This window comes from Lactuca virosa, chromosome 9, assembly GCF_052849685.1.
Source record: "Lactuca virosa cultivar CGN04683 chromosome 9, Lactuca_virosa_CGN04683_v6, whole genome shotgun sequence".
Taxonomy (NCBI): domain Eukaryota; kingdom Viridiplantae; phylum Streptophyta; class Magnoliopsida; order Asterales; family Asteraceae; genus Lactuca; species Lactuca virosa.
Window position 1 is genome coordinate 284,488,695 of NC_136434.1, and position 9,049 is coordinate 284,497,743.

General features: G+C 31.3%; 1 long non-coding RNA gene across 1 annotated transcript; it reads right to left on the bottom strand.

Annotated features, from left to right (window-relative positions):
* Positions 1-2,684: 2,684 nt before the first annotated feature.
* On the bottom strand, positions 2,685-3,150 carry LOC145136670 (uncharacterized). The gene is made up of 2 exons (XR_013720648.1): positions 3,003-3,150; positions 2,685-2,920 (listed from the first exon to the last, which is right to left on the bottom strand). It is a non-coding gene; the product is annotated as an uncharacterized LOC145136670 (long non-coding RNA).
* Between the last annotated feature and the right edge of the window lie 5,899 nt (positions 3,151-9,049).

A 9,049-nucleotide genomic window follows, 5' to 3' on the forward strand; every position in this document is an offset into this window, starting at 1 on the left:
ATTCCAGGCTAAGACCATGTGGGGGTTCCCATGACAGTTCGTTAAGACCATATGGGGGTTCCCATGACACCAGAGTAAGACCGTGGAAGGTTTTTTATGGCATCCTTATATGTTTGTATGCATGACTTATGTGGTTTCATGTGTGGTATGTTTTGGGGAACTCACTAAGCTTCGTGCTTACAGTTTGTTTACGGTTTCAGGTATCATCGGTTTGGAAAGGAAGGGTCTGGCTTGTTCGCAACGCACACACCCGTTTTTTCTGCAACATGTGATTTGGGATGAGCTCTGATAAATGTTTTTAATTAGTAATGTTTTGAGAATGTTTGGATTAAACGACATATGTGTTGGACTATAATGAAAATGAAATTTTTACCTTTGATTTTTGGGTCGTTATAACTTCTAATTTATAAGCCTAATATTTGTCCAAATACTTGCATTTGTATAAAAGATGTAATATCACCGGTAAAATGTCAAATAGGCCTACTATTATTGCAAATACTTAACATAAACATGCATGCATATAGTTTATATTAAATATTATATATTTTTATATTAACTGAAATTAGAATGCTATATTTGACCAAACTTGAAAGTAAATTTTTATATTTTGCAACATTTTATATTCACATAGATTTGGGTCAATAGGTACTTAAGCCAAAAATAAGATTAACTATTAAACAAACGCATATTGACCAAAGAAAGCGAAACAAAAAAAAATCATAAGACGGTCAATACTTGCACCAAATTTTTTTGGATGTAGTGCACCATCAATTGATCTCTTCTCTACTATAGACTGAAGATGACTTGTACGAATCTCAAGGGCATCCATTAAACAAAGGTTAAACCGTTAAACCATAAAACAAACTTCAACTCGAGTTTTGGGCCGTGGTTGTCTCGTCATAATCATCTTCTCTTTTTTCTATATCCAGTGCAACTGCTATGATTCTTTAGAATTTAATAATCCAATTTATGTCACACTTGAATATAAGTTATTGAGCATAGTGACCATGTATTAACCTTCACAAGAGGAATTATTCTAGAGCCGACAATTTCAGAGCAACAACTGATATGATAGGGACCATTTCAAGTTCCGAAATATTAGAACCGATTAGAATCGATTTTTGTTCCGGTTTTGGAACCAATATCATCTGGAAGCCCAATTTGTCAATAAAAAACTAAAATTATGTTCTTATTTTATTTTAGTCCTAAACAAATTTAAGTACTTTCTATTCATATTATTTTACGTTTTCAATTTCGAATTTTAAGGACTTCTCAAAATATAGTGTTGGGCTTTTAGTAATATATTTTCCCCTGTTAGAGAAATTACTTTTTCTCATTCATCATTTCACCATTCACGTGTATTGTATCCTCTTTATTCAAAATTCTTTGGACCATAAGGTCCAAACATAAATTTGTCAAATACCTTGCTTTTCCAATTCCACTTATCTTTGCAATCCAAATGTTGAAATATGTGTAATGTTGTATGAACCATAATGAGAATGTCTATACATCCCTTTTTCATTTAAAAAGTTAATGTCTAATGTAAGACAAAAGTTCCATTTAAAACCAAACATAAAAAGATTATTTACAGTATTAATTATTAAATTTAAACTGTATTTTAGCCATTCAAACACCTTACCCCTGTTTTTAATAGTTCTATGTGAACATTGTATAAAATGATAAATTTGTTATACTCTAATGTATAAATTCAGATAAGATGGTAAAAACGATAATTTGTTACATTCAATCCTTAAATAAACTATGGTTTAAATAATCCATAATTTTTTCATAGTTTAATATATAATTTCGGTAATCTCATTAAACAACCCCAACTCTCCCATGGATTGAAAGGGAACTTACAAAATTTCCTCTAAGAAGAAGTTAGTGTCCCTCTTCCAAGACCTGTCGACTTGGGAAGGATAGCAACAAAGAGACACCAAAGAGAACTCTTCCACACTTTCTTCATCATAAGAACTCATTGCATAAATTAACAATATATCAAGGTAAAGGTATTAATAAGAAATTGATTAAAAATATATTGCTATTAAAGAACAAAACCAATTGCTAAGCAATGGACATGGAAGCACATGAACAACCATTACTACTTGAAGCTACCAGGTGAAGCAAAACAAAAAGGTCATCAAATAAATATATTAATAACATTTTTACCATTCAGCACGTTTTAAAGCTTAATACCCAAAGAATTCCAAGAAGAATCCTTAAAATCAATATCAACTTTCTTTATTCTTTTCCGCACATATTAGTAGCTACATCAAAGCATAACATAAGATTTCAAACTTTGGGATAGAATCTCCAGAAAAATAGATATGGATTAAATATGAGAGACTTATTTAAATCAAGTTATTAATTTCCACCTTAAGAGACGATCACATGATTTATGACTTAAGAGTAAAACTTTACCAAAACACATTGACCAACAGATGGATCGCCCCTGACACGTGATACTTGATTTGAAAATGAGAGTAAATAAAAGTTAAAGCCAATGTAACGAGACCATAAAATTATGTATAGATAAGAATTTCAAAACATGGCAATACCAACAAAAAATATCAAACCAAAAACATGGAGAATATGGAACAAAACATGGTAATCCTTTCAATAGAAGCATCTATCTACATTGCATCATTCACATTAAGTAGGGAAAACATAAAAGTGGAAGTGTATTACCCTGAAGAGAAGTAAGTATTTTAGATGAGCTACATTAATAAACTGTTATCACAATTGGCATACAGTGACATAACCCAATCTGCATATGGTTTAGGAAAATCATCCCCTAGATTAGACGTCTTTGTTTTTAGTAGAAAAAAGAATCACCCTAAAACAAAGTTTGATTACTAGAAACTGGGATATGATACTTGCATCATCATACTCGATTGGAGACCAGATTCATTTACATCACCTAGAAACACAAATAAGTTATCATTACATTTGAAAATGGATCTATCTACAAGTAATAAAAATATTCAAAACTAATTGCTTACCGATAATTATTTTTCTTATCTCGGCCATATATAAGTATAATATGATAAAGACTGTCATTTTTCATGATTGATTTGCAACAGATGAGTTGTTATTCTCATTAACCTTGAACACTTTCACTGCTTACCATAGTAACTTATGCGACCTTTTTTCAAGAGAACGTGTGCAAAAGATGGAAAAGGGACCTGAAAGCAGATGATGTTGGAATCAATAGAATGAAGGGATTCATGAACCGGAGTAAAACCACGAAAAAAGATAAAAGTAAACCTACCAATCAAAAACTACAAATGGTAAGGGGTTTACCTCCTGGTTGTTGGAGACCCAAAGATAAAATCAAAACAGCAAATGGTAAGGGTTTACCTCCTAGTTAGCTCTTACTATTATGCTCGAACCTATTAAATTAAAAAATAAAAACTATTATGAAATCAAAAGCAAAACAAAAATGGATGTCAAGGAACATAGTGGATGAAACATAAATGTATAAAGAAGAAGAACAAATGAAGAAACTTTTCGTCTTCAACCCATCATATATCTAATCACCTACAACCAATCGAAACAATAAACGAAATGATCAGAAGAAACTACAATCGAAATTATTTACAGAAAAACACTTATCGTCTTTTTGTGAGAGAGAAAAATGGATTAGGGTTTGTGTGGGGAAATACTACAAAATTGGGAGCGTTGACCATTTTGAAAAACGATGGTTACCATGGCTGCTCAGGGGTGTTTGGCTAAACTTTTTAAAACAACTTATTAGGTTCCACACCACTATAAGTCAAAAAAGTGTTTGGATGAAATAACTTATTCCGATGGGGAACCCCTAATAAGTCATTTTTTCATAAGTTATCCTACCCTTACTTATTAACTTATAAGCTAATAAGCTAATAAGTTATAAGCTAATAAGTAATAAGTTTTTTTTGCCAAACACCCCCTCAGTAGTCACGACTACTATGTGCTGGTGGTGATATTCTTGTGATGGTGGTAAATGGAGGTAGATGGCCACGTTTACGGTTCTTATTAGAGGGAGCAGAGAAATAGAAGAAGGATGAGAGAGAAAGAGACGGAGACCATATACGGTGGAGAAGTTACAAAAAGGTTGTCGGATATAAGGGAAGCAACCATAATCCATTCATATCTGGGGAAATATCAGCATTGAACGTAGACTCGGTCAAAAGGACGTATCAATTCAACAAAATCGAGCAAAATAAATCAATACTTACTGGGGATTCGATGAAGGTGGTGGTAGAGGCTTCGATTAGCCTTCAAACATCGAGATGGAAGCAACAACGTTCGATCTAGTGTTATTGGAGAGAAAGCGCACGGCTGTGTAAAGCTTCAAAGTGAAGGCGATAGTGGTAAGTGAGAAATTTGAAGAAATCGACGAACCTAGATAGAGAGTTTGTATTTCAAAACTTGAATTCACATAAGAAAATGAGTGGAGGCGTTCAAGATTTATTGGGATGCAGGAAGATCAGGGGAAACGGTGGTTGGCGTAGGGTTTCCTGCATATCAATCTTATCCCCATTAATAGGAAAATGAAGATCGGACTGCGCTATAATGTGTATTTCTTCTTGACCGAATCAATTGGTCGAACTTTGAGGAATACCGGTTCATATTTGACCCATTCAATTTGAAGATAAGTGTAGGAGACCGGATAAGATTTATTATGCATAAAGGTGTCGTAAATGTTGTTTTAATGGATGTACCTCTTAAAATTCAACATATTAAGCTAAATGTTTATTAAGATATATATATATATATATATATATATATATATATATATATATATATATATATATATATATATATATATATATATATATATATATTACGGTCTATTTTGATTAAATAAATTAAATTGTTCATTAAATTAGACGTTCAAGTTAAATCATTGAATTAACCATTGGTTTTTGGTATTCTATATATATAATAACAATAGAATAGATAATATAACAAAGTATTATCTATTTATAGTAATCATCAGATATCTCAACTGATTGCATATGAAAATTATTACACGATGCATTTAGTAGAATGCAGTCTAGCATTATACTTAATTTGATATTCAGCAGAACGTTCTGATTTATAGCTATGTCAAAGTGGCAAAACTCTAGGCATTGGATACCCTCCTTGTAACTCAACCTTCACATAATGGGTACCATGAATGAGGGCGATAACAACAGATCCATGGTGTAGGATGTCTTGCGGACCATGCCAAAGCGGAAAGCATGTTGAAGAACCTAGTTTGTCTAAAAGATGTACAATTACATCATATTTGTTACCTATTAGAAAACCAGCATCTGACATAATCAACCAATATGGAGTTGATGCAAAACCCGATCCAAAGAAAGTCAACAAGCGACTTAAATTGTTGAAATCATTTTGTATATTTTTGAATTAGGAGTGGATTAATAACTCGTTGTATAAATCTGGTCAAATTTGAGGCCTTGACTGTATCCGAGGGAAAGATTTATTGTCTGATATCCACAATTTCCATCTCTTTCCACGTCATCAATGTTTGTGACGTATTGATGAAATTCATTTGGAATTTCATTCATATGTGGATATGTGTTGTGTCTCTCTAGTGCCTGGTTTAATCAATTTGATTACACTTCATGTAATCTGGCATATAAGCATCGAAACTATATGTGCTGGGATTTTGATTTGACGAAATATAACTTGGAGTAGACATATCAAAACTATGTGTGAAAGGATCTTTGGTTGGTGGAACCGAAGGTCATATTTTTGTCGATTTTGTGCTCAATCTTGAACCAGGTGCTTTAGTTTTACAAATCTTGATTGTTTTTTGAATTGTGTGTTAAACATTTGGCCCTTGACTTTATAATCAAGTTTCCGCCAAAATTTATGAATTAAATCAAGTGGTGTAACATTTATAAAAATATATCGCATGTTCATGCGCGCATGGTAGCCCATGACTAGTAAGCATTTGACATTCACAATTTTCAGGGAAGAATCCAACAAAACTGATTTGTTCAAATTCGTTGAAGATTATATCAAGTGCATGCCTTGAAACATTTCCAACTAGATCTTTGGATATGTTTGGCCTTCAAAATTTAAGGCAGACTCGTGACTATGCATTTCACATGTCGGTTTAAAGACCAACAATTATCTACTGAAAAATAGGTGCATTTAAATTCAAATGAACAATTTATTCTTTTGCTACCAATATTTTTTGTGGATATTTTTTCTTTTATTAACACCTCCATGATCACACTTAAATTAAATAGTAGTGAATCTTTTTTATTAGAATAACATAACCAAGTCAGTGTCTTGTTTTGAACTTAGTTTATTAATTGTTCATGAGAATTAAATACATGGAAATGATGTTTTTATCAGAAACTACTAAACTTATCGATTAATAATTATACTAATAAACGTAAAGCTTTTACCATGTCGGTTTCAAAACGTGATGTGTCACTAATGAAGTAAATTCTTTCATTATTATCATCTAGAGGTGCATTGCTTGTGTGAATATCGATCCTAATCAATACATATAAATATGAATATATGATATACATAATATTTAAATAATATAAATGGACATACCTTGTAGTTTAATTCATCAAACAATGTCAAATACTCTGGCTAACTCATGTGGTGATTTAAAATAAATTGTTTTCCAAAATTAGATACGATGAAAATGAAATTGAAGGAGTCTATTTATAATAAAAACATTACATATTTTATGATTAAACATATTGAATTATGCATTGGTATCGTTGAATTGTGTGTCAGATAAGAAATCTCATTGAATTATGTGTCCGACTATACATATTATTATATATAACGGTTATAGTCCTCTTATTTATAACTTATTTTTGATTTTCATCCTTTTTATTTTTAAAATATTATTTATATATTTAATCTTTATGTTTACTTATATAAAAAAAAATTATTTCATCGTTTTACGTTCAAAATTATAAAACAATGCAATTCGTATTAAAATAGAAAAGCCAATTAAAAAAAGTGATAAATATTATTTTATAGTTTCAATTACAGTAAACTAAAAATGGAAAATTGTAAATATATAATACAATACACTTAGATCATAATACACTCACATCATTAAAATGAATCTTTCCTAATAAATAAAAATAATTTTGCTACTTGTCATCCTTTTATTCATTATGTCACATATAATTTTGTGGTAAATATAGATTAAATTATATATGTGCGTCATTTTGTAGTTTTTTCCATTTTATTAAATTTCATATAATACTTAAATGTAATAAATGTAATAATAATTGTATATCTAATTTATTAATGCAACTTTCCTTATAAATTTTAAATTTCTAAATTGAATCCAATTATTTTAGTTGTTTATTTATTTAAATTGTTAGTTTAAATTTAAAAGATAAATAAGCACTTCAATTTTAATAATTAAATTTTTTCCTTTTTTTTATTAATTTAAATTTTCTAAATTGTTAGATATTCATGTTTATTTATTTTTTTGAAAAACCCATGTAAGACATGGGTCTCACAATTAATTTTAAAATAATTAAAAATTATTAAAACAATTATGTCTAATGGGGTTATCATACAATTTTTGGGTGCTAATAAAATTCTTGTGTAATAAGCATATAAAGTCATTATTTTGGAATAATCACAAAATCATTAAAATGGATAGTTCCATTAATTGACCAACTTTTTTACTTTTAAACAACATGACACATATTTTAGCAATCTTTGAATCGTAAAACTCCAATAATTTAAGAAAATTTTATTGGCACATTTTTTTTTCGGAAAACTGACATCATCATCTTGCGAAAGATGTACAATTCTGCAATATAATTTCTTTTTCTCTTTGAAGTTTTTTTTGTGTGGTGGTGATCATTCAAAATACAATTTCATGATTCCTAGGTGGTCAATTTGCTAAATGAGACCACTCATTTTGGTTATTGTTTCTATCAACTCCATTATTTTTCTCTGATACTTTCTTAGCATACTAGAAACCTTCCAGTCTTGTTATTTATAGTTACTATGTAACATAATAATGTTATGTTGGTTTTTAAGGTTCCGAAATACATACAAAAGCTTACAAATGTTAGAATTGACACAAGGTATGATCAGTTATAGCAATGTACTTTCGATTTCTAGAAATGAACTCGATTATAACATCTTTTCCAAAGTACAGTGCTGTAATAGGAAGAATAAAAACGGGTTATTATAGGAGAATTTCGTTTATATCCTTAGAAAGTTTAATGTTACTTCTACACGAGTAGTAGAACTAGTGTAACGTCCCCAAAAATATTGACATAAAATTTCTTTTAATTTATCAATAAATGATCATCAATTAATTGCTTAAATAAAACAGGTACATTATAATCAGAGTAATAATTCCCAGAACAAGTCAAATGCGGAACAATAAGTGTGCGTGCCTTGCAGTCAACCCGAACTCTTCCTTTGAAAATCGAAGTACCTGAAACATAAACTGAAAACCGTTAGCACAAAGCTTAGTGAGTTCCCCAACATACCATATACTAAACATACAATAACATATGGTGGGCCTCGCCCGGCTTCGGACCCCGTCCGGCATCGGGCCCCGCCCGGTATCGAGCCTCGCTCGGTATATAGATCTGTAACTCATCAGGCCCCGCCTGGCATCGCGCCCCGCCCGGTATACATATAAACATATAACATGTAATCATATAAACACATAAACATATAATACACAACACATGCCAAATTCACAGAGATAAATAGCATACATACCGGTCATCGGGCCCCGCCCGATATCGGGTCGTACCTAGTAATCATAAAACACATACTGATAACTAGCATACAAGATACTCATCAGGCCCCGCCTGGCATCGAGCCCCGCTCGGTAAACATAAAATACATAACACATGCAAGGGTCACGAAGACAACGAGCATACTAAGCATAACACACTATGGGACGATATTAGTGCCTTCGACCCACTAAATACAGTGAGGAGACTCACCTTGCACTGCTGAAGTCCCGCGAATAAATCCCTGGTTGCTGGCTGACAGATCAACGAACCGTCAACATCAAAACAAGACCCAATTA